At 43.4% G+C, this 24155-nt stretch overlaps 1 long non-coding RNA gene across 1 annotated transcript; it reads left to right on the top strand.

Moving 5' to 3' along the window:
• Positions 1–4194: 4194 nt before the first annotated feature.
• LOC144683496 (uncharacterized) lies at positions 4195–5277 on the top strand. The gene is made up of 2 exons (XR_013577271.1): positions 4195–4430; positions 4720–5277. It is a non-coding gene; the product is annotated as an uncharacterized LOC144683496 (long non-coding RNA).
• Positions 5278–24155: the final 18878 nt, after the last annotated feature.

Below are 24155 nucleotides of genomic sequence, written 5' to 3'. Positions count from 1 at the left end.
CTATGTAGTGAAGCTGAAGCAGTTGACAGAACACTGCGACTTCGGAGACACGCTAAATGATATGCTGTGGGAGCAATTAGTTTGTGGAGTTCAGGACGATGCCATTCAGCACCATTTACTCTCAGAGGTCAACATCGATTTGAAGCGCACCCTGGAAATATCCCTCGCTATGGAAAGTGCTGCGAGAGACTCTTAGGCTTTGCAACACATACAACATGGCACTGTTCTTCATGTGGGGTGGGAACCTACCGCCGGGCATGGTGTGAAGACAAGAGACACAGCAGCGAAATGAGAGGCAATGTCCGCTGTTAGAAACATGAAAAGGCCTAGTAGAGACACTTCAGCAGTGACTCTAAGGTTAATTGTTATAGATTTGGGGGTGACCATGGACCGGACACCTGCAGATTCAAGGAGGCAGAATGCCATTACTGCCATAAGAAAAATCACATAGTAAGGCAATGCAGGGCAAAGGTGAAACAGCCCGTAAAGAAGCAAACCAACATGACTGAATTGAAAAATACAGCAGAACCTGAAGCTGCCAACACCGACATCTATTCTCTGTTCAATGTCAGCGCTGTAAAAACCGAACTTATCACTGTCACAATCCAAGTGAATGGGAAGCCACTAATAAAGGAGGTAGATACAGGAGCCTCAGCCACAGTAGTGGGAGAGCATACATTTAAATACCTAAATGAAGGTACCCCACCCACTAAATCTGGAGTGGACAACTGCTAAATTGAAGACATACACTGGAGAATCTATATGGGTAAAAGACATCACCACAGTATCTGTGTCTTATAGGCAACAGAGAGCCCGGCTTCCAGTGATAATAGTGACGGGTGAAGGACCTAGTCTTCTAGGCTGAGACTGGTTACAGAAAATCAGCATGACTGGTCTGAAATATTTCACCTGAAAACAGGAGGAGTTCCTGACCTGCTAAGGAAATACAACAGTGTATTTCGGGACGAATTAGGGAAGTTAAAAGGCTTGCAAGAAAAAATGTGGACCCTCAGGTGGCACCATGTTTCTTTAAGGCCAGACCTGTGCCTTATGTGTTGAAAGAGAAGGTGGATGCAGAACGGTGTCCATTGGAAAAGCTGGGCATCATCCAATCTGTCCAATTCTCAGAATGGGTAGCACCCATAGTTCCAGTGGTTAAGCCTGACCAAACCATGCGCATAACCATGCGCATTTGTGGGGACTATAAATTGACCATAAGCAAGGCAGCCAAACCAGGTAAGTACACCATTCCAAGAATAAACGACTTATATGCAAAACTAGCTGGAGGCAAATCCTATACAAGATTGGATATGAGCCACACCTACCAACAATTAGAGCTGGTTAGCATGTTTAGAGGATATGTGACTATTAACACACACAATATCAATATACTCACCTACCCTTTGGAGCATCGTCTGCATGTGCAATCTTCCAAAGGACAATGGCGAGTCTTTTGCAAGAACTTTCCGAGTGGTAGTATACCTAGATGCTGTTCTGATCACAGGGTCAAAAGAGACTGAAAACTTAGCCAAACTGAAGGAGGTGCTAAGAAAATTCATGGAAGCTTACGTATGTTTAAAGAAAGTTACTTACCTGGGTCACAGGATGGATGCCAGGAGTTTGCATCCGGTAGAAGAGAAAGTTCGGGCAATAAATGATGCACTCTCACCGTCCAATGTAACCAAACTTAAGTCTTTTCTGGGTATGATCAACTACTATAGCCGCTTCTTTCCAAATTTATCAACTGTGTTAGCAACTTTGCAATTGTTGTTAAAAAAGTATCACCATTGGTTGTGGAATTCACAACAGGAAGAAGCCTTTGTGAAAGTAAAGAAACTATTGCATTGTCGTGTTTATTGGTACACTACAACCCATTGAAAGAATTGGTATTAACACGTGATGCTTCTCCTTATAGTGTAGGAGCTGTGTTATCACATAGAATAGAAGATGGATCTGAAAGGCTCATTGGCTATGTCTCAAGAACCCTCTGCACAGCTGAAGGGTTATTCCCAGCTGGAAAAGAAAGGTTTATCGGTGGTATTCAGAGTGAAGAAATTTCACTAGTACCTACATGGACGACATTTCATCATTGTGTCGGACCATAAACCATTAGTGGGTTTATTCAGTGAGGATAAGGCCATTCCACCAATAGCATCAGCAAGAATACGTTGGGCTTTTATATTATCTGTGTATGAATATACCTTTTTGTACCATACTGGTTTACATATTGCAAATGCAGACCCACTCAGTTGTCTCCTGTTACCAGATAGCATTATACATGCACCAGTGCCACAAGAAGTTGTGCTAGTACTGAATTTCTTGGATTCTTTGCCTGTGTGTGTGAAGCAAATTAGAAATTGGATGAACAGAGATCCAATTTTGTCGAAAGTCAGAGACCTTGTTTTGCAAGGGTGGTCAAATTCACCTGTATCCGAAGAGATGAGACCATTCCATGCCCAAGAAACAGAGTTAAGTTGTCAAGATGGAATTTCGTTGTGGGGATCAAGAGTTGTTGTCCCTTCGCAAGGAAGAGAACCATTCTTGAGAGCTTCACAGTGCGCATCCAGGCATATCAAAGATGAAAATGCTTGCATGAAGCTATGTCTGGTGGCCAGTGACATTGAAAGCATGGTCAAGCACTGTCTCTGTTGTCAGCATCAACAGAAGTTGCCTGTTTCAGCTCCTCTGCATCCATGGTCCTGGTCGACCCTCAGTTAGACTACATATTGATTATGTAGGACCATGCTTAGGTACCATGTTTTTATTGATCGTAGATGCACATTCTAAATGGATGGATGTGTATGAAGTCAGATCACCAACATCCAGCGCAACTATCGAGAAGCTGTGTTTTAGCAAATATGGCCCACTGGAAATCATCATTTCTGATAACAGTACAGTCTTTATCAGTACAGAGTTTCAGAGATTCATGAATTTAAATGGAATCAGGTATATTAAAACAGCCCCATACCATCTTTCATCAAATGGTTTAGCTGAGAGAGCTGTGCAAACTTTCAAATCTGGAATGAAGAGGTTATCAGAAGGTTCTCTAGAAAGTCGACTTTCCCACTTTCTTCTCAGTTATTGTACAAGGCCACATTCAACTACGGGTTCAGCACCATCTGAATTATTGGTGAAACGCTACCTATGTACAAAGTTAAGTCTGATGTTTCCAAATTTAGAGGGGAAGGTAGAGAGGAATCAGAGTAATCAAAAAGTGAATCACGATATTTATAGCAGAACTCACACACTCACTGTAGGAGACACAGTATTCGTGTGGGATTTCGGAAGTGGACCTTGTTGGGTTCCTAGAGCCATTCTCTCAGAGGCTGGCCCCTTATCTTTCCAAGTGGAAGTGGAAGACTGAATCGTTCAAAAACACGTGGACCATGTTCTTGACAGAGAGACATTCCAACAACTAACTATTCCGCCTGAGACTAATGTCCAACCATCAATCCGAGGTGACAGACCGAACTAGAATAGTCATACCCGATGTCTCTGTAGAATTGCCTAACCCTGAATTGCCACTTTCTAATGATGTATCTCATGTTGCAGATCCTGATCATATCAATCCTGTGGATGAACCTCAAGTGGTAGAGCTATGTCACTCCAACCGAATAAGGAAAGCACCTCAGAGACTTAATCTTTAATCACCTGAAATTGTTTATAAGCATATGTTGTTTCATATTCAAATGTTCTCTGTAAATAGAAACTGTGAAAAACTAAAGGGGGGAAATGTAGTAACTGAAGACCCCTGTGTCTATCAGGGGTCACATGATGTACTTGGGGGCTCCGACTAATGAGCCCTAAGTGCAGACAATGGGGGGGGGAGGGGCTTCCTGATGAGAGTCCTGATTGTGCATGCAGCATCTAAAAAAGCTCTCTGTACTAAAGTTTATCCGTTTCTTGATGAAAACTGTTAAGTAACTACAGCAGCATTCTATGATTCTGGATTTACACAGATACACTTCGGGGAAGCACTACCAACGGACTGATGCTAACTTGGATATTAGTGGTCAGGGAAGCTGTCCAACATTGTTGGCTAAATTGTCTGCCTCGCAAATAAAAAAACACAGCTGTTCGGCTATCAGATTCTTTGGGCTCAGTGAAAGGATTCCTGTTCGTGCACGGTGCCTGGTCATTTCCAGGCATTAGGTTGGGCAAATCACCCCCCCCACCCCCCACCCCCACCCTTTGCTGCTGCTGGGCGTGCACACGACGTGATCGACCTCTGGATTCGCAATGAGCCTCAGCACAGTGTGCGCGACCGCGGACGTGCAGAACGTGGCGTGGCTGAGACTCCACATAAAAAGCCATGTCGGGGTTGCACAGTCTCCCACACCACACTGTGCGATAGTGCTGGGTGGAAGCAGATGAAAACCGAAGCAGTCCGTGAAACACTGTAACTCTCTATTGTAAAGAAAGTAACCGAGGTAAGGATTGCATTACTTCAAATAGGTTCAGATGGGCAGATACAGCTTACACATAAAAGTGTCGCTTTTAAGTATTTTGTTTTTAACTAGCTCATCCGATGCAGCAATGAGCTGTTTGTTCTGTTGGTAATGACAAGCACTCTTTAATATAATAGCACAATTAACTAACATGCTGCTGCTGCTGCAGTGATATTTAGTCAATTAGCATTAGGGAATACAGTAAATAAGGTGGGATTGTTTTTGCCGCTTGTTCAGCATTAATTTCAAAATTATCATTTTTGCATTTTAGAAAGGTACCGAGATGGAAACCATGAACGAGCTGATCCCTTTCGCCAAGGAAATGCTGAGCCAAAAGCCCAATAAGAAGATGGTGAAGATTTATGTGGTGGGCTCGGTGCTGGCTTTCTTTGGGGTGGTCATTGGATTGGTGGAGTCGGTTTGCTCCCCGTTCGCATCCGGTGGGGTCGAGGAGCAGCCGAAGCTGGAAGGCAAGCTTCCCAGAGAACCGAGCAAAGAGAAAAAAAAACTCCAGGAAGCGAAAAAGCAGATAGCGAGGAACGGATCGTACAGAAAACATGCTTCCTGAAGCGGGTGTGGGTGATGATGGGTGGGCGGTTGCTGGTGAATGGGGACTGGGCTGCGGTGCAGCCGTCTGTGACTGAGATTAATGATTTACTGGAAAATCAAAAAGGGGAATTTCAGTAATGAGCTCGTGGATTCAGCAATTTGCTGTTGTGCAGCAGTTTTATATGTTTATACTATTCTGGTATCCTGTGAATACTTTTTTTTTTACACTTGTATTTCATATATGCACTACTCCATTTAATAAATTTTATTTTCAATAAAATACCAACACGTTTGACCTGCCTGTCTAATTGTTTAAATTAGGGCTTTCTGGATAGTTGCAGAAAAGCTGTGCAACAAATACTGATAGTGATCAAAGTTCGGTCAGAATTATATAAATTATGGTGCAGAAAGAGAGCTTTCAATCCCTCGCCTGTTGCCAGGTCCTCGTTGCTACTTCAATTGTGTTTTTCTGCCCTTTCTCAGGACCCTCTAATAACAGTATTAAAGATTTTAAAATTATACGTGCTTAAGAGCTTTGAGTTACAGTGCCTGTATCCAAAGGAAAAACAGAAATGAATGTATAAAGGATTATTATTTCTCAGGAGTCAATGTTCCATGGCTATAACTTTTTCGCACTGTGCTGGATTTATCACAGTGGTTACAGTTTAAAACTTTTCCAGGCAGTTTTTAAACAATGTCAATTTCTAGCCATGATCCCCATATGCGATAATGCAGGAGTCTTTCAGAATCATGTTTATCATAATTTTAAAAATTCATTTATGGGATGTGGGCGTCACTGGCTAGGCCAGCATTTACTGTCCACCCCTAATTGCTCTTGTTCAGAGGGCATTTAAGAATCAATCACATTGCTGTGGGTCTGGAGTCACATGTAGGCCAGACCAGGTAAGGACTGCAGATTTCCTTCCAAAGGACATTAGTGAACCAGATGGGGTTTTATGACCATCGGCAATGGTTTCATGGTTATTAGACTTTTAATTCCATGTTTTTATTGAATTCAAATTTCATCATCTGCCATGGTGGGATTTGAACCTGGGTCCCTGGAGCTTTACCCTGGGTCAAAAACAAAAACAGAATTACCTGGAAAAACTCAGCAGGTCTGGCAGCATCGGCGGAGAAGAAATCAGTTAACGTTTCGAGCCTTCATGGCCCTTCGGCAGAACTGAAGCATAGTTAGAAGAAGGGAGAAATGGGTCACTGGATTACTAGTACAGTGACTGTGCCACTGCTTCCTCCATAGGAATAGTTAAAACTATGACAAGAAAGAAAGAAAACTATATAGGGCCTTTCACAACGTAAAATCTACTTTGCCAATGAAGCACATTTGAATCATTCTCACTGTTGGGAAACACAGTAACACAGCAAAGCCTCACAAACAAGCAATGTGATAATGACTTAGTCTGTTTTGGGTGTTGGTTGAGGGATTAATATTGGCCAGGACACTGGGAGAACGCTCCTCTTCCAAATAGTGCCATGGGATCTTTTACATCTCGCTGAGAGGCAGACGGACCTTGAGATTAACGTTTCATTTGGAAGGTGAATAACTCGCCTTTACAAAAGGCCTTTAGTGTAGGCAACTTGTCAAAACACCCTGCATGCAAAGAAGAAAAAAATAATAAATTGATGCCAAGCCATGGTGTGAGAGAAGAGATTACTGAAAACGCTATGGAAAAGATAGGTCTTGAGAAAATGTTAAAGGTTGAAGCGTGTCAAATCGGAGGGGGTTTATGACAGGAGTTTCTTGAAAGTGGGGCTGAAGCTGTACTGACAACATTGTTGTAAAGGGAGGGGCAGTGCATGAAAGGTCAGAGTTGCAGAACTGAATTTTTCAGGAGGGACAGGCAGAGATTAATCAGTAAAGTGGGGACCTGGAGTGGTTTGAAGGAGAAAGCAAGGATTTGAAATTGAATGTTGAAGGAGCGGGAGTCAGAGTAGTTCAGTATGAGAGTGCTGGATGAACAGGACTTAGTGCAGAACATGATACTGGTTGCTGAGTTTCAGAACTTTTATTGCCATTGTAAGGAGGCTTTTACAATGCAATATTTTAAACACTCTTGACAAATATTCTATCTAGGTGATCCAATTGTGAACAATGCGCACATTTGAGTGCATTAGTTCAGATATTTTTAAGCTAACATGAACATTTCTGCATTATTCTACAATAATTGTGGAAGTACAAACAAGGAACAGAACAGTTCACAGATGGCTTTGCATCTGCACAGGTAACCATGTCAAACCCTTAAGGAGAGTTGCCTTGTTTAGAATTGCAGCCACCCACAGAAGAAGAATTCAGGTAGCATACGGATGGGGTGGGGAACACGGTAAGTGTCAATGTGTCGTCAACAGTTTAGTGCATCTGGGATGAGGAAAAGCTTTAACAGCCTCAGAAAACCTGTCAAGGTACAGCTGTCGTGCATTTCCCTATATCAAGTATATACATCCTTTTGGCCTTGTCCCACCCATACCTTGCTCAAAACCTATTACATCTCTAACATTTCCCTGTTCTGATGAAGGGTCACAGACCTGAAACATTTATCTCTGTTTCTATCCACACATGCTGCCATAACCTGCCGAATATTTCCAGCATTTTCTGTTTATATTCCAGGTTTTCAGCATCCACAGTATTCTGCTTTTCAACATGGGCAGCGTATGCTTGCTACAGAGTGTTGCCTTTCAGCCTGTTACATGTTGACTGAGGCATAAAAACTAATTTGCATTTATATTGAGCATTTAAAGCAGTAAAACGTTTTACAGCAGCGTTATCAACCAAGATTTGACACCAAGCTACATAAGGAGATATTGGTTCGAAAAGGTAATTTTCAAGGAGCATCTTAAAGGAAGAAAGGTGGAGAGAGATGGAGACTTAGGGAGGGAACTTTAGAGCTTAGGGGTGAGGCTGCTCAAAGCACTGCTGCCAATAGTGGTGTGTTTAAAATAGGGGAGGGGATTCTCAAGAGGCTAGCTAGAATTGGAGGTGTACCGAGATCTAAAAGGGTTGTAGGGTTTGAAGAGGCTACAGAGGTAAGGAGGGGAGAGACTATGGAGGGATTTGAAAATAAGGATCAGAAGTTAAAACATGAGGCATTGCAGGACTGGGAACAACGTCGATCAGCAAGCACTGGGTGATGGGTAAATGGGAGTTGGTATAAATTAGGGTCCAGGCATCAAAGTTTTGGATGAGCTCAAATTTATGGAGGGTGGAGTATGAGAGGCCAGCCAGGAGAGCGTTGGAATAGTCAAGTCTAGAGGTAGGAAAGGCGCAATTTAGAGTTTCTGCAGCAGGTCAGTTCAGGCAGGGGTGGAGCCAGGTAACAGAAATCGGCTCTCCATCCACCAACTTAAACATTCACTCCCTCCAGCCACCAATGCACAGTGACCGCAGCGTGTGCGATATACAAGATGCATTGCAACAATGCACCAAGCCTCCTTCGACAGCACCTTCCAAATTCGTGACCTCCCACCTAAAAGGACAAGGGCAGCAGATGCATGGGGGCACCACTTGTGAGTTCTCCTCCAAACGACACAACATCCTGACTTGGAACTATATCGCCATTCCTTCACTGTTACTGGATCAAAATCCTGGAATTCCCTTGCTAACAGCACTGTGGGTGCACCAGGTGGACTGCAGCACTTCAAGTAGGCAGCTCACCACCACCTTCTCAACGTCAATTAGCAATGGGTAACAAATGCTGGCCTTGCCAGTGACCCCATGTCCCAATAAAAGAATAAAACAAAAGGCGGAAGTATACGGTATTGGTGATGTTGCAGTCATTTGGTCAGTAACTCATCTATGGGTCAAATAAGACATCAAGGTTGTGGACTGTCAGTTTCAGCCTCAGACAGTTGTCAGGGAGAGCGATGGTGTTGGAAAACCAGGTGGGGAACGGAGTTTATGGTGTGAACCAAAGACAATGACTTCTGTGTTCCCAATATTTAGTTGTAGGAACCTTTTGCATATCCTGTACTGGCTCTCAGGCATGCAGTGTACTAAATTAGAGACCGTGGAGGGGTCAAGAAAGGCGGTGCTGAGGTAGAACTGGGTGTCATCAGTGTAAATGTAGAACTTGGCGTATTTTCAGATGATGTTGCTGAGCAGCAGCATATGGATGAGAAATAGGAGAGGGAAAGCAATAACAAAAACTTGCACTTATTTAGCATCTTTAACATAGTGAAACGCCCCAAGACTCTTCACAGCAGCATTATCAAACAAAACTAGCAGAAAGAAATGGAACCTCTATCCCTTTGTCTTTAACGCAAATGTTCAGCATTTATAGGGATGCACTGAATATTTCCTACAACCTTGGTAAAGTGCTTTTGATGATACTTTCTAATTATGTGTAATATTAGTGGGATGAAATAGTTTTACGCAATGCAAGGCATGAGTGAAAACTGAGTTACTGTTAAAAAAATATATTATGTACGGTACATATTCACTGTAAATATCCAACCATCATATATCTTCACAGTTGTGCCTAAAAGAATTTTCAAGTATTTACATAAGGTCTATATGGCCAAAATGGGCAAGAACACAAAATAGGATTTAAAAAGATATATCATAATCATCTTCCAATGGAGGAATTAAAGGGACTATTTTAAAAAAGGATCAGAAGATGCTAGAAATAACTAGAGCAAGCAGACTAGTTAATAATGTATTGCACCACACCGTTGGCATGGAGATTATATTTGATTTTCTGTTCAATACCCTGTTCATAGGTCAGTTTTCAGACAGGAAACCTTGGCTTGTCTGTCTCAATCAGTGCTTATCACAAAAATGTCACACAAAAACCATGGAATTTGGTCTCTGAGCTGTTTAATTTCCCCTACAATTTTGCCATATTCTTGCATCAGTTTGAATGCTAGTGTGCTGTTAATTTCACAACCCTGCAGTCTGAATGCTGAAGGAGATGTACTGTTTGCCCTGTTCACTCAGGTTCCAGGTTGCCTTTGATGTGCTGTCATCAATCCGAAATTTCAAAAACTCATCATGCAAAAAAATTTAAAACCTAAATGTGCAAGGGAAAATCTAACCAATATCACATGTCATTAGGTGCCCCATCACAGCAAATTATGGTCAATTGAATTGTTTATGAATTGTAATGAGGTGACCTCTTCCCCGGCAAGTGGAGACTAGAATATAATCTCTAAGTTCCTGGTGACTTGAAATACTTACGTCTGAATGGGACTGACCACTAGTTCACTGCTAGCATTCCTACCTCAGAGTCAGAAAGGTTGGGTTCAAGCCCCATTCCAGGCAACCCTGGCTCTGACTACTGAGTTGATGTGCAGCGGGTGCCAGTTTAATGGGTGCCAGTGGCTCTCCCTGCCCCTTCATAAAGGGAAGGCTGGGCTCTTTAGTCTTGTTTGCAGCTCTCCAAATAAAAAGGTACTTCGATGACATAAACCATATGAAAAATAATAAGAAGACACATTAGCTCTTCTTCACTAGTAAGTAGCTCAAGAACTTCATGTGAAACCTGGGGGAGGAGTTTTAGCTCCAGTGAGATGTTCACAGAGGTGGCTGGGCACGAAAATTCATATCACTGGCCAGTGTGCCAGTTTTCTGGCACCATCTCGGTCCCAGACTATTTTCATGGAGGTGGGCTGGGGGAAAGCAGGGCAGCAGGACTACCTGCCCGCAAGTGGTAGCCAATTGCGCTTGTTAAAAGCCTTATTGTCAGAGGCAACTGGAATTTTCTAGTTGACCTCAGGTTCCCTGGAGGCATCAGGGAACAATGTAGCTCCCTGGACGTCGCCTCACGGCAAATGACTGGGAAGGGCCAGTGCTTCAGGCATGTTTTGCAGCCCTCCCTGCCTGTCAGCTGCAGCCACGGGCCGACTTGTGAAGGAGCCCCCCCTCAATTAAACGGCCCGCCGGCTAAGGACACTTTTTATTGTAAAGTTTAAAAAGTGGGAGGCCTCCATCTAGGATGCCCACTCTCGCTTACCTAAAAAAGGCATCCTGCTCTTTCTTCAATGCTGGAGGGCCTCCAATTGACCCTCCAGTTTCAAGAGCCAGTTATCCTTAGAAGCTTGCCCTTGGGCCAATTGGCCAATTGAGGGAAAATCACATCTATTGTTCCCCACGTAGTGAGTGTGAAATTCTGACCCTGACATTGGAATCCTGAGTCCTGTGGGAAAAATCCTACCCTTAGAGCCTAATGTAGAGCAGAATACACTCCATGGGTGTACAGAAGGGACTGCTTTGTATACTGCAGCCAATCTGTGAACTGTGTGGTTCTATAAAAAGCAATTACCCAATTTAATTGGTGCATCTGTGGTCTACACAATTATCCTATGTGCAAGTTCCAGGAAACTATGACATAAGGGACTTAAGGCACTCCACAATGTCCTGGGACTTCTGCACCATTCTGTTGTTCCCTTACTGAAACAATGGCTCCACTCTCTGAAGTCAATGCCAATCACAAATTTGCTGAATGAATGCTGCTTTGATCGCCACTTCCACATAGAATGTTACAAAGTGGCACTGGTGGACAGGCAGGCAAAGCAATAACGTTATTTGTTACTTTAAGCATATTCCAGTGCTCACACAAATGATTTATCTTCAGCTTCAGCAGCAGTAATCAAGCCTGAAATATCGCATCTGGAGTGAGAAAAACCGGCTCAGCATGCACGCAGAAGAATAGTATTTACTTTAGTGAATCCTAGTACCTGATCTTGCATGTTTCAGTGCAGAACCTGCTTCTTCTGTATCATCAAAAAGATATCTTTTGTTAACCCTTGATGTTTGAAAATCATTACCTCCCTTTTGTGAGGTGTAGCTTGTTCCCCTGTGGCTATGTATGTCCCTGGGACAATTTGCTTCTGTGGGGTTTCCATTAGGACCATTTTATAGAAGTATAGCCATGCTGAGAATCCTGCAATACTGCATCACATCAATTTCGACATACGGAAGCGAGTGTAGGATGATCAGTAAAGCAATGCAGAGAAGAATTGAGGCTGCAGATTTGAGGTTTTTGAGGTGAATAATGAAGATATCTTGGGCAGGTCACACTATAAATGAAGAGGTGCTGGTAAAATCTGAGACCTAAAGGACTCTGCTGACCAAGGTCGGGAAAAGACAGTAGAACTTTCTTGGGCACGTAATAAAAAATCGTGATTTAGAAAGTCTGAAGCTGATAGGAAAGATTGGTGGCAAAAGAGATAGGGGTATATAAAGAATATCTTTTAAGGCCTTGCAAACTGGATGAACATTCCACCAACAAAGATGATCCACGCCTGTAGAGCAAGATTAACATGGAAGTCCATGGCTGCCGATGCCCCCTTAGGGCATGGTACCTGAAGGGTGAGAGATCCAAGTGTAACTATCTCTCTTTCCTATTACAGATTGGTTAGTTTTTCATTTTGTTGGGAAGACATGTATTTTTAGTTTATATAAATGTCACTGACAGGGTAGCAAAATAAGTTAGAGATGTCTGCACTTCATATAAAAACAATAATAATTTCAACATTCTGCATTTGTAATTTTTAACAAGTTAATCTGGAAGTGTTCGGGGCAAATCTTGGTAACACGTTCACAGTGTTTTGTAAGTGGATGAATAATGCAATGTTTAAATGATCAGAAATCAGATTTGATTTCAAAGCTGCACTGCCTATAATTTGATGCTACACTCACTGTGGTGTATTCTAATTGGGAAACCAGCACATTTTAGTGTAAATTTGCCACTAGATTCAGGGTGCACAACCATCAAGTTTATGGCGTTCACTACAAATATCACCATTGCAGGAAACTCTGAATCAGGGTTCCTTTAGTAAGAGTTACAGTTAGCTCACTGTGTATCACAGTGGATGAAGATCGAGTTTCTCTATTGTGACAGAACTTAGTGATTACATTTCACTTCCTGAAGATACTGAGTCATTAAACATTGACAGCTTTTTATCATGTGACTATAATTTCTGGCCTCACATCTGGGTTTCTTGCCCCAGTGTGTGTTTAATTACCAGTCATCAGCATGTACGTGCCTGTGGACATAAGTTCACATTCTGTGTCTCAATCGTAATGCTGCTCTTGTATAAACTTCTGTTTTATAATGTTAAATACATGTTTCACCCAAATGGTTTTTTATTACTTGCCAGTTATGACTGGTTTTGATTAAAGAAAAAATCAGAATTGATTTTGTCTCAGCAACCTGGGACAGGCATTAGGTCCCTAATTGCTATCTTCCAGAGGTCCAACACTTGTCTTAGGTGAGCATTCTGGGCACTCAGAAGTCAGCCAGTTTGCGCACTTCCGTGGGGGATTCAGCATGAGAGATTGGGATTTGGTTCCTCCAACATGTGGTTCATGCCCAAGGTACAGGTGTGTTTCCCCCGACAATGGCAGACAGCATTTATTCATCTCAGCAACAGAAAAGGGAATCAGAATATCTGTCCATGAGACGTGGAACTAAAAGCCCGCACGGGAATGCAACAATACTTTTACATTGCATATTGCATTTTACTGCACCTGTCCTACTACTTACAAAACGTTTTTGAACAGGGTGTCTGAAAGTGTGCAAAGTGTAAACTGGACTATTTGGGGGTTTATTTTATACTGTTTGCTAGTTTCTGTGGAAAAATATTGACAGCAGTATAACATGTGGTTTCCTGCATGATAATTTTTTTTGACAAAATTAGTGAACAGCTGGAAAAACAGCTGACAAAAATTTCAGTTTTTAAAACTTTTTACTATGTGATGTGAAATATGGAGCCTTTCATCCCTAAGGTCTTTAACTAATTTCCTTTATCAGCAAAGAAAAGCCCTCAAAATCTGTTCCTCTACTACTCGATCATGATTTGCACTTTGTGCATTGGAATAGAATACACAAACTGCTGGCAAAAACAGACATGTGAGCCTGAATTTTTGCTCCTGGCTTGGGAGTTCAGGGTTGGGACATTGCCCAGCTCCGCAGGAGAAAGTGCCCCAGAAGTTGGGATTTTTGTTCTGGGTTGGTGGGGTTCTCTGGGACTCGGGCTGGATGACCTCGGAACAAGTGCAGAGGCTGCTGGGTAGGGAGCCAGGCTGGGTGAAGGCCCGTGCATGTGTACCAGCACTTTGTCAAAGATTTTAAAAACAGCATTAAAACAAAAACAGCCCTGCAGCCCTCACCCCTCACACCCCTCACCCCAGATATACTCCCCATACGCCATCCATGCCAACCCATGCCACCTCCATCCAGCCCCCATAACACCTCATACCCCCATACCAACCAATGCCTTTCCACCGAGTCCCATAACCCCTCATACCTTCCATGTCAACCTATTGCCCTCTACACACCCTCTTGGCCCTTTATAGCCCCAGTGCCAACTTAGTGCCAACTCACACCACCATTTGCCCTTACACCTACCATGCCAACTCACCCAGTATCCACCATGGGCAGATCTCAGGAGCCATGCTAAAGGTAAATAAAATAAAGGTTTAAGTGTCTATTGCAGACTTTACTTTTAAAAATGCACTTTCATTCATTAAAACCCATTCACTATATTTAAATTCCTTCAATTATATAATCCCTTGTAAGAACACAAATTTCTTTCAAGTGCTTAATCCCAACATATTCCCACTTTGAAAGTCTATAACCATTTGGAGCTGTCAATCAAACTGTGATAATGGAAGGTTGTAAAATCTGTCATGCAGCACAAACCCAGTAATGATAACCCTCAGGTTTATGTCATCAGACAGAATGAAATAGCAAACAATGATTTTTTAACACTCTACGCAGTTTTTCAAAGATTTAAAGGGAAGGAGTTTTAAATGTTTGATAGTTGCTTTTGATACTTTTGACAGTTTTGACTGTTCCGCTTGACAGTTGCTTTTGATACTCTTTATAGTTTTGACAGTTCCTCTTGACAGTTTCTCTTGACAGCTGTATTCACTGTTCCAATGAGCTTATGCATTTTGTACGCATGTTCATGTGCACTTTTAACAATCTGAAAGGGCATTTTACCTCTCAAAAAGGGCATCATACCTCTCCCAGAGTGAAGCTTATCTCTCCCAAAGGTATTCTGGCCCCATAACCAAAAGTGTACCCTGCCTGTCCAAAAGGATACCCCACTTCTCCAAAGGACTACGCAGAATTTAGACATGCTCCTACCAGGCCTAATCTGCATACATTGTGTTTCCCACTCCTGGCTAATGAAAATCAGACATGACTAGAGGCAGCTGCTGTTTTATATGGGCAGCTGCCTCTGTAAAAAACGCATGCGCTAATCCCAACCTGGGCTCATTCCCGCCCCCGCGAAAATGGTGGGTGCTGTGTTCCGAAGTGGGACTTTCATATTTCGGCCTCTTCCGCCATTTTCTCTGTCACTGCGAAAATTCAGGCCGCAGTCTCCAAACCCAGGTCATCTGGCCCACAAAGTTCTTCAATCCTATTGGCCCTTTTTTCCCATTTGCTAGTTTGTGCTATTTGAATTATATGGGCTTGGAGCTTTGGCAATGACACTAATGTTTCATGGGGAGTTAAATCTGAACATAGAGATGACACCGGAATAAATGATGTGCATAGTTTGAATGACTGTATAAGAATTTATGATCCTAACATGTTCAGATGGTAATGACACCAGAATCCAATACATACAGATATTTCCTCCCTAATTGCTTATTTTGACGCATCCTGAAGATTTAAAATCAAGATGTGATGGAAAATATTTATCTTTCTGAAGTGCCTTCCTTAATCAGGTCCCAGTTAAAATTCAGTCAGGGCCTGGCTTCTGGCAAGTGGGTAGGGTTAAAACTGACCCCAGAGTATTTGTCTCACAACATCTGCGTGCTGTTGGAACTCGGGAAGGTGCCTTCATTGTTCACCTTTTAAACTATAAGCAGCTTTCAGACTGCAATGGGAGCAGATGTGGACATCAGTCAGAAATCTATGAACTCAACTGTACATCTGTCAACAATATACACAGCAAAGTCTACCATTCTATTAATGTTTCAGTTGGAACGTTATGCATGGAATATCATCCCAGGTGTGAGTCCCAGTTTCACTGACTGATTTCTTTTTTTGCAAAGTTTTGCTTATGTTTTTGCAAGAGAGTTGATGTTTATAGATCAAGGTTCCCATTTATTCAGGCAAATGTGGTGCTGTTGGATATCCACAATCATCCCCTCTGCTCAGAAGGAGTGAATCACTGATTAAAAATAGGCAGCCTATCCAAACTAAAAGTACACGCTTAGCAAAATGTTTATATAAACATTTTGTACCATTCCTGTTTAATAAATTGTGTTGGCCCAGATATTCCTGTATGCAGCACGTGTTGAATGCTTAATTCCCAGGAGCTCCAGAGTAAGCACAGGGCAAAATCGACTAGGATGTGGTCTCCATTCCCTCTGCGCCAACCTGGGATTTCTGAGGCTTTCTTTCATGGGCAGCCTGAAACCTGGGCCTATGTCTGCAAGATACCACAACAGAAATGGGGCTCAGAGTGGGCCAGGGGTAAGGCAAAATGGAGGCTTTTGTGGGTCAGTCCTACCTTTCTTTGTGGCCTCCTGTGGATCCTTGAGCATGGAGGTCTTTGCCTGCTGTTCTCCAAAAGCAACCAAAAGGCCCTGAGGCCAGTTACCAGTCCTGACTCTGCAAGCCTCTCAGACTTGGAGCTGCACCTTGTCCATGTCCTGTTTTTCCCAGCACAAGGCCCTGCTATGAGGTGGGCCTGTCTTGGCATGAAAATGGCACGGCCCTGCGAATAAGGAAGCATTACACCTGTCCACGTTCTAGGTAAAAGGAACAGAATATATATCAGGATCATTGTTTCTTTCCAGGTAGCATATGCTAAGGAGGAAGAACTTCCTGTAATTGTGCATGTTGGACTACCTGTGTGCAGAAATATAAAGGAATGTTGGATCATACATCAGTAACAGAACCCATCCAAATCTCAGGGTGAAATTTGACGCTGATGAGATTTTACAGTACCGCCAAGTCAATGGGCTTTTGAACGGAAGGGGCTGTAAAATTCCACCCTCGGTCTATTTAACGTATGGAAAATAGGGCTGCCTCTTCATGGACAATCAATTCTCCTTTCCCTATTTTCCTCTCTATATTATGCCCAGGCTCCCAATATATTAGGCACAGTAACAGGAATATTTACCCCATGGTCTGGTCTGATGTTGTGGTTCATGATACTAGTCCCTAATCCAGAAGCATAACTACATTGAGATTGCAATGGGATACACATTGGTACATGGCCCATGAGAATTGGGGCTTTTGGCACTTAAAAATGAGAACTGATTCCTAGATTCGACCGTTTACAATAAAGCTGTCCCAAAGTCTTCTCACAATTTTTATTATTATTATCTATCCTAATCTTTGAAACCTTCATCCATACAATCTTCAGGAAAAAGCATAAGGGTAGAATTTTCCCCCCGTTGGGAAGGGGGGTTGTGTGGGGGCGGGTGCGGAACCGATTGGCGCCCCCAATCGGGTCCACGCCGCCATTTTATGTGGGCGGGCCAATTAAGGCCCACCCAGCGTGACGCGTGCTCGGAAGCGCTGAGCGCTTCCTGTGCGGATGGTGGGTGGGGGGTCCCTTGAGTCGGGGCCTGCACTCGTTCACGCATGCACATGAAAGAGCACAGAAACCTCCCTGAGGCACAGAGCTGGCTACTCAGGGAGATTAGTTTAAGTTCCAAAAATTTTAATAAAGAAAACAAAAATTTTAGGACATGTTCCCTCATGCGACAGTGTCACATGAGCTGGGACATGCCAATGAGCTTTAATGAAAAAATTTATTTAATTTATAAACCCTTCATGGACGGGCAGCTTTCTCAATAGGCTTAACTAGTTCAGTAATGGCCTTAACAGGCCTTTGACAGTTCGGCAGGCGTGCAACCGAGTTGGCTGTGTGCCCGCCGAACTGAAAATCTAAATGACGCGCGGTGACGTTGGGGCGCACACCCGACATCACCCCATGTCATTTAGCACCGCGATGAGCGGGCCCCGCCCCTGTTTGCCGAGCCGAAGATTCAGCCCATAAGAGATTTTGGTGTCCTAATGCATAGATCCCTAAAGGTTCATGTGTAGTACCATGAACTGATAGCCAGAATGAGTGTGGTGTCAGGGAGGACAATTGATTATAGGACAAAGCATAGCATTTTGTGTTTGCAGAAGACCTTGGTCAGGCCTCATTTGGAATACTGGGCAGAATCTTGTGAAGCTCCTGGGAGTGGAAAACGAGGTGGGCGGTGGCACTTAATTGTGCGGGAGGCGAAAAGTCAGCTTCCTGACACCGGGATGAAACTATAGTATTAAGTTGGCGGTGGATTGATTGCAGAGTGAGCTTACCAATGGCAAGCGTTGGGAACCTCTTTTTAATACATTTGCATGTCATGCATGCTCATTAAAAGGCAGCCTCACCAGAATTACTTTCCAATAAAGTAATCAGTGAACGAGAAACAGGTGCCTTCAGATTCACGACCGCTTAAACACTGCCTGCAGCAGGCGAGGTAGTCTTCCTGGTGAATTTGGAGTGAAGAGAGGCTGTTTTATCCTCTATGAAGAGAATTGTTCAACTACTAGAGAAGAGACATTGATTATTGCGATTGGGAGGCGGCAGTCAAAGGGGAAAAGGACATGGTTGACTGAGGGTGGCAGCTGGAGAGAGGGTGGCAGCATTTGTAACCCCCAAAACCTCCTCTCTGACAGTGAGAAGAATGCTCTTAGCTTGCAGGGTATGTATGTATGCCTGTCTGGGTGCCCTTTAAATATGACATCCAGACCTTCAACCCCATAAGGTAATGGCGGTGGCATCGAATTCCTGTCTGCCCCCACTGTATAATTTGCTGTGCTCCTCATGTATGAATACCTAATTGGCTGGCTGCCACATGATCACTCGTGGCCATGTGTCCTTCCTATGAGCAGAGGTGCCGCGCGCTTCCAGTCCCACCACCAGCAACATAGCTGCTACCAGAAGATTCTGGTCACTGTGCCCAGTTTTGGTTTCCTGACATGAAGGGTGATATTGAGGTTTTGGAATTGGTGTAGAGGAGAACCACTAGTCTATTTGCCAGTTTAAACATCATAAACTAAAACAGCCAGGACTCTATGCAATAATGACTAGTGCATTAGACATTAGGGGTAATCAGATACATACCAAATAGGAGCAGGAGTAAGCCATTCGGGCCCTCGAACCTGCGCCATTCAACAAGATCATGGCTGATCTGTTTGTGTTTCAAGTTCTACATTTCCATCTAACCCCAATAACCTTTGATTCCCTTTGCCTGACAAGAATCTATCTACCACTGTTTTAAAAATATTCAATGATCCCACTTCCACCCCCTTTTGATGCAGAGAGTTCCAAAGTCTCACAACCCTCTGCGTGAAAACATTTCTCCTCGTCTCTATCCTAAAAGGGCAATCCCTAATTTGAAAACAGTGCCCCTTAGTTCTGGACTCACCCACAAGAGGAAACATCCTTTCCGCATCCACCTTGTCAAGACCGTTCAGGATCTTATATACTTCAAACAACTCACCCCTCACTCTTCTAAACTCCAGTGGAAACAAGCCCAGTCTGTCTAACCTATCCTCATAAGATAACCCACTCATTCCAGGTATCAATCTAGTAAACCACCTATGAACCACCTCCAAAGCATTTACATCCTTCCTTAAATAAGGAGACCAAAGCTGCACACTGTATTCAAGATGCAGTCTCACCAACACCCTGTATAACTGAAGCATAACATCCTTACTTTTATGTTCAATTCCTTTCGTAATAAAGGATAGCATTGCATTATCCTTAGTAACCGTGTACTAACTTTTTGTGACTCATGCAGTCGAACACCTAGATCCATCCCTCTGCACCTCGGAATTCTGCAGTCGCTCTCCAATTAAGTAACATTCTGCTTTTTATTCTTCCTGCCAAAGCGGATGGTTTCACATTTTCTCACATTATACTCCATCTGCCAGATTTTTGCCCATTCACTCAGCTTATCTATATCCATCTGCAAACTCTTTATGTCTTCTTCACAATATACTTTCCTACTTTTCTTTGTGTCGTCTGCAAATTTAGCTGCCATGCCTTTGCTCCCCTCATCTAATTCATTGATATAAATTATAAAAAGTTGAGGCCCCAGCACAGACACCTGCGGGACTCCACTCATCACATCCTGCCGAACAGACAAAGACCCATTTATTACTACTCTCTGTTTTCTGCTAACCAGCCGATCCTCTATCCAGGCTAATATGTTAGCCCCTACACCATGTGATTTTATTTTCCGCAATATCTTATCAAATGCCTTCTGGAAATCCAAGCACAGCATGTCTACAGGCTCACCTTTATCCACCGCACATGTTACTCCTTCAAATAAATTGGCTAAACATGATTTCTCTTTCACAAAACCATGCTGACTCTTCTCGGTTACCTTGGGTTTTTCTAAGTGCCCAGCTGTAACCTCTTTAATGATCAACTCTAACACCTTCCCCACGACAGATGTCAAACTAACTGGCCTATAGTATGCTGTTTTCTGCCTCCCCCCTTCTTGAATAGAGGGGCTATATTTGTTACTTTCCAGTCCGATGGTACCATTCCAGAATCTAGGGAATTTTTGGAAAATTAACACCAACGTATCTACTACCTCACTAGCCACCTCTTTTAAGACTCTAGGATGAAGTTCATCTGGACACAGAGACTTGTCAGCCCGCAGCTCCATCAGTTTCCTCAGTGCTGCTTCCCCAGTGATTGTAATTTCACCAAGTTCCTCTCTCCCCTCCAGCTCCTGATTTACAGCTTTTACTGGAATGTTCTTCGTATCCTCTATAGGGAAGATGGAAGCATTATATTTGTTCATTTCATCCGCCATTTCCTTATAATCTACTATTAACTCCCCATTCTCACTCTCTAGAGGACCAACACTCACTTTACCGACTCTATTCCTGTTTAATACCTGTAGCAGCTCTTGCTATCCATTTTTACATTTCTAGCTAGCTTCCTCTCATGCTCTGGGCTGAATTTTCCCGTCTTCGGGCGGGCATGGCGGGCCCAGAAGCAGTTGCGAAACCGACTGACACCCGCGATCGGTGCCCGACTGCAATTTCACGCTGGGCTGGTCAATTAATGGCCAGCCAGCATGAATCGTGTGCCGCAATGCTGAGCGCTGCTGGGATAGGGGGCCGGAGGAGGGTGAGCGCAAAAGTTTGCGCATGCACGCGGGCGGGCACACTGAAAGCCCCTTGAAATCACAGAGCTGCCTCAGGGAGCTGAAGATTTAGAACAGTACAATTAAAGATTTAAAAAATAAGGTGAACATGTCCCCTCATGTGACTCTTTGTCACACGAGCAGGGGCATGTTATAAATGAGATTTAAACGTTTTTACTTTATTTTAAATTCCTGTTGGAAACCTCATCCCGTCCGTGGATGAAGTTTCACAAAAATTCCGAAGGCTGTTTGGCCTTTTCGCCCGCCTGCCAACCGAATGGTTGGACGGGCAGCGAAAAATCCAATTTAATTAATTGATTAAGGGCCTTAATAGGTCTCTTAATTGTCGGCGGGTGCACTGCCACCTCTTGTGCGTGCCTGCTGAGCAAAATATCGCGAGAGTGCGCGATGACGTCGGGACACTCACCTGATTTCATCGCGCACTATTTTACTTGCCCACCCCACTAGAGAAAAATTCTGCCCCTCTAATTTCTTTGTCCTGATTAACTTTTTACTCATTCTCTGCCATTCTTTATATTCTGAACAATCATCTGACCTGCCACTCACCTTTGCGCAGTTATATGCTTTTTCCTTAAGTCTGATGCTTTCCCTAACGTCTTCAGCTAACCACAGATGATGGTCCTCCCTTTAGAATTTTTCTTTATGGTAGGAATATTCTTATTGTGAGTATCCTGGAAAATCCCCTTAAACGTCTGCCACGGCTTCTCTATTGATCTATCCCCTAGCCTAGAATCCCAGTTAACTGCAGCTAGCTCTGCTTTCATGCCCACATAGTTGCCCTTATTTAAGTTTAAAATACTAGTCTTGGACCCACTCTTCTCCCTCTCATATTGGATGTAAAATTCAATCATATTGTGGTCACTGCTACCTAGGGGTGCCTTTACCCTCAGGTCATTAATTAATCCTGTCACATTACACAATACCAAGTCTAATATAACTTGCTGCTCTAACAAACTCTCTTGAAAACTATTCTATGACCTCCTCATCCAGGCTACTACTGCCAATCTGATTTTCTCAGTTTATATGTAGGTTAAAGTCACCCATGATTACTGCTGCCCCTTTATCATAGATTGATAAAGGCACTTTATCATAGGTTTATGATAGATTATCAATAAATCATAGATTTATTATAGATTGAGGTCTATAGATGATGAAGTGAATAGATTGTGTTCCAGTTGGCAGTTTATTCCAAATAACCAGTTCAAGGTGGACCAGTTTTAAGTTGCATAAGTCATATTTAGGAGTGATGATAGGAGGTTATTATTTTCAAAAAGAACAGTGAACCTCCAAACAAGTTGTTGACTTGTGCAGCCTGGCCTGCTCACCCGAATCCCTCCGCTGTGGCCTGGAACTGGTCATTGTGAGCAGCCTACAAAAGGCTGCCAGGCCTTCTTTTAAACAGGCTGCCGGGTCGCCATTGGACCCGGTGGCCTGTGCACGCCCGCCGCTGCCCATACACTCCCGTTATCCTCGAGAGTCGGGAAATATGCTGGGCGGGCCTTAATTGGCCTGCCAGTGTAAAATGGCGGCGCAGACCCGATCACAGGCGCCATCGGGTCCGCGTCTGCTCATGCCCGCGCCCGCTCCCCACCTCGCCAAATGGAAAATCCTGGCCATAGGGCAGAAATTTTTGCTCGGTAGGCGGGCGCGCGCCCGACCTGCTCACGCATGAAATGACACATGTTGACATCAGCCGAGCGTGCCAACGTCAATGCTCAGATGCGTGATAGTTCAGTCGGTGGGCATGTGCCGGAGTCGGCAGCATGCCCACTGACAATTAAACGTCCAGTTAAGGCCATTAAATATTCAATTAATCCAAGCTGCCTTTGCATTTTTTTGGAAACCTCATCCACGGGCGGGATGAGGTTTCCAAAAGCAAATAAAAATAAAACAAAAGTTTTACCATTGAATTAATAACATGTCCCTGCTCATGTGACAGAGTCACATGAGGGGACATGTTTTATTACATTTTTATTTTCTTTATTTAACAATGCTTCAGCTCCCTGAGGCAACTCTGTGCTTCAGGGAGATTATGAAGCTGGCCCACTCGCTGTCCTCCACCCCCCACCCCTGCTGCACAGGCAGCACTCAGCACTGCTGCTCACATTTCAATAGGTCCACCAGCGTGAAATCAGGGTCTGGTGCCGATCATGGGCAGCAGTCAACTTACTGCCCACCCCCGCTGAGCCTGCCCACCAAGGGCAAAATTCTGCCCATAGTTAGAAGCTTATTGGGCATGCTTGGAGCCTGCTTGTCAGCACTGCCAGTCTATTGTGTAGATCAAGTCTACAATGCAATATTTCTGCCTTTTACTTTAGGATTGGGCAGAAAGAATCCTGACTTTCAAAGCATCATGAATTTGTTCTTTTCTCACCATTCAACGAATGAAAAAATGCATTTGAACAGAAATTGGCCCGGGATTTTTCTCTCAGTGATCATGGAACAGAGCTCATTGTTCACCTCACTAACAGTTGTGGGCAAAGTTTTGACCAGCTTTAGAATGCAGACTGACTCGAATCTAGAGTCTGTTTTAACGCAGCCCACTCTGCAGGCAATCCGTGATATCTGTTGTAAAGGAAGTGACCCATTTAATGAAGAAATTAAGGTATTAATTAAATTAATGGAAGTTGAGAAAATAACATACATTATGCAGCATTTGAACTAGTGCCAAGAAGCTAGTGAAAAACACTACACAGAAGCACAGGAATAAAACCTTGAGTGCTTTACTGTTGGAAAACAGCCAAACGCCTGTGACAGAAATTAGATGGTAAAAACAAAATGGCCCTCAAAGATTCACATAAAGACAGCTAAAAAAAAAATGATTGATTGGACTTACTAAAAAAATTGTTTTTGTGGCATACGATAGGCAACGTCAGCCTGTTTCAATGAGCCACAGGAACAAAGCCAAAAGCCAACACACAGACACACAAAAACAGATATAGTTCAGCTATTTTTAGGATACAAAGGGTTGAGTTTACCATCAACACCCCTTAATG

The sequence above is a fragment of the Cetorhinus maximus genome, chromosome 8 (assembly GCF_964194155.1).
Source record: "Cetorhinus maximus chromosome 8, sCetMax3.hap1.1, whole genome shotgun sequence".
Classification (NCBI taxonomy): domain Eukaryota; kingdom Metazoa; phylum Chordata; class Chondrichthyes; order Lamniformes; family Cetorhinidae; genus Cetorhinus; species Cetorhinus maximus.
The sequence above is the reverse complement of the archived record's forward strand: the minus strand, read 5'-3'. Positions and strand labels throughout refer to the sequence as shown.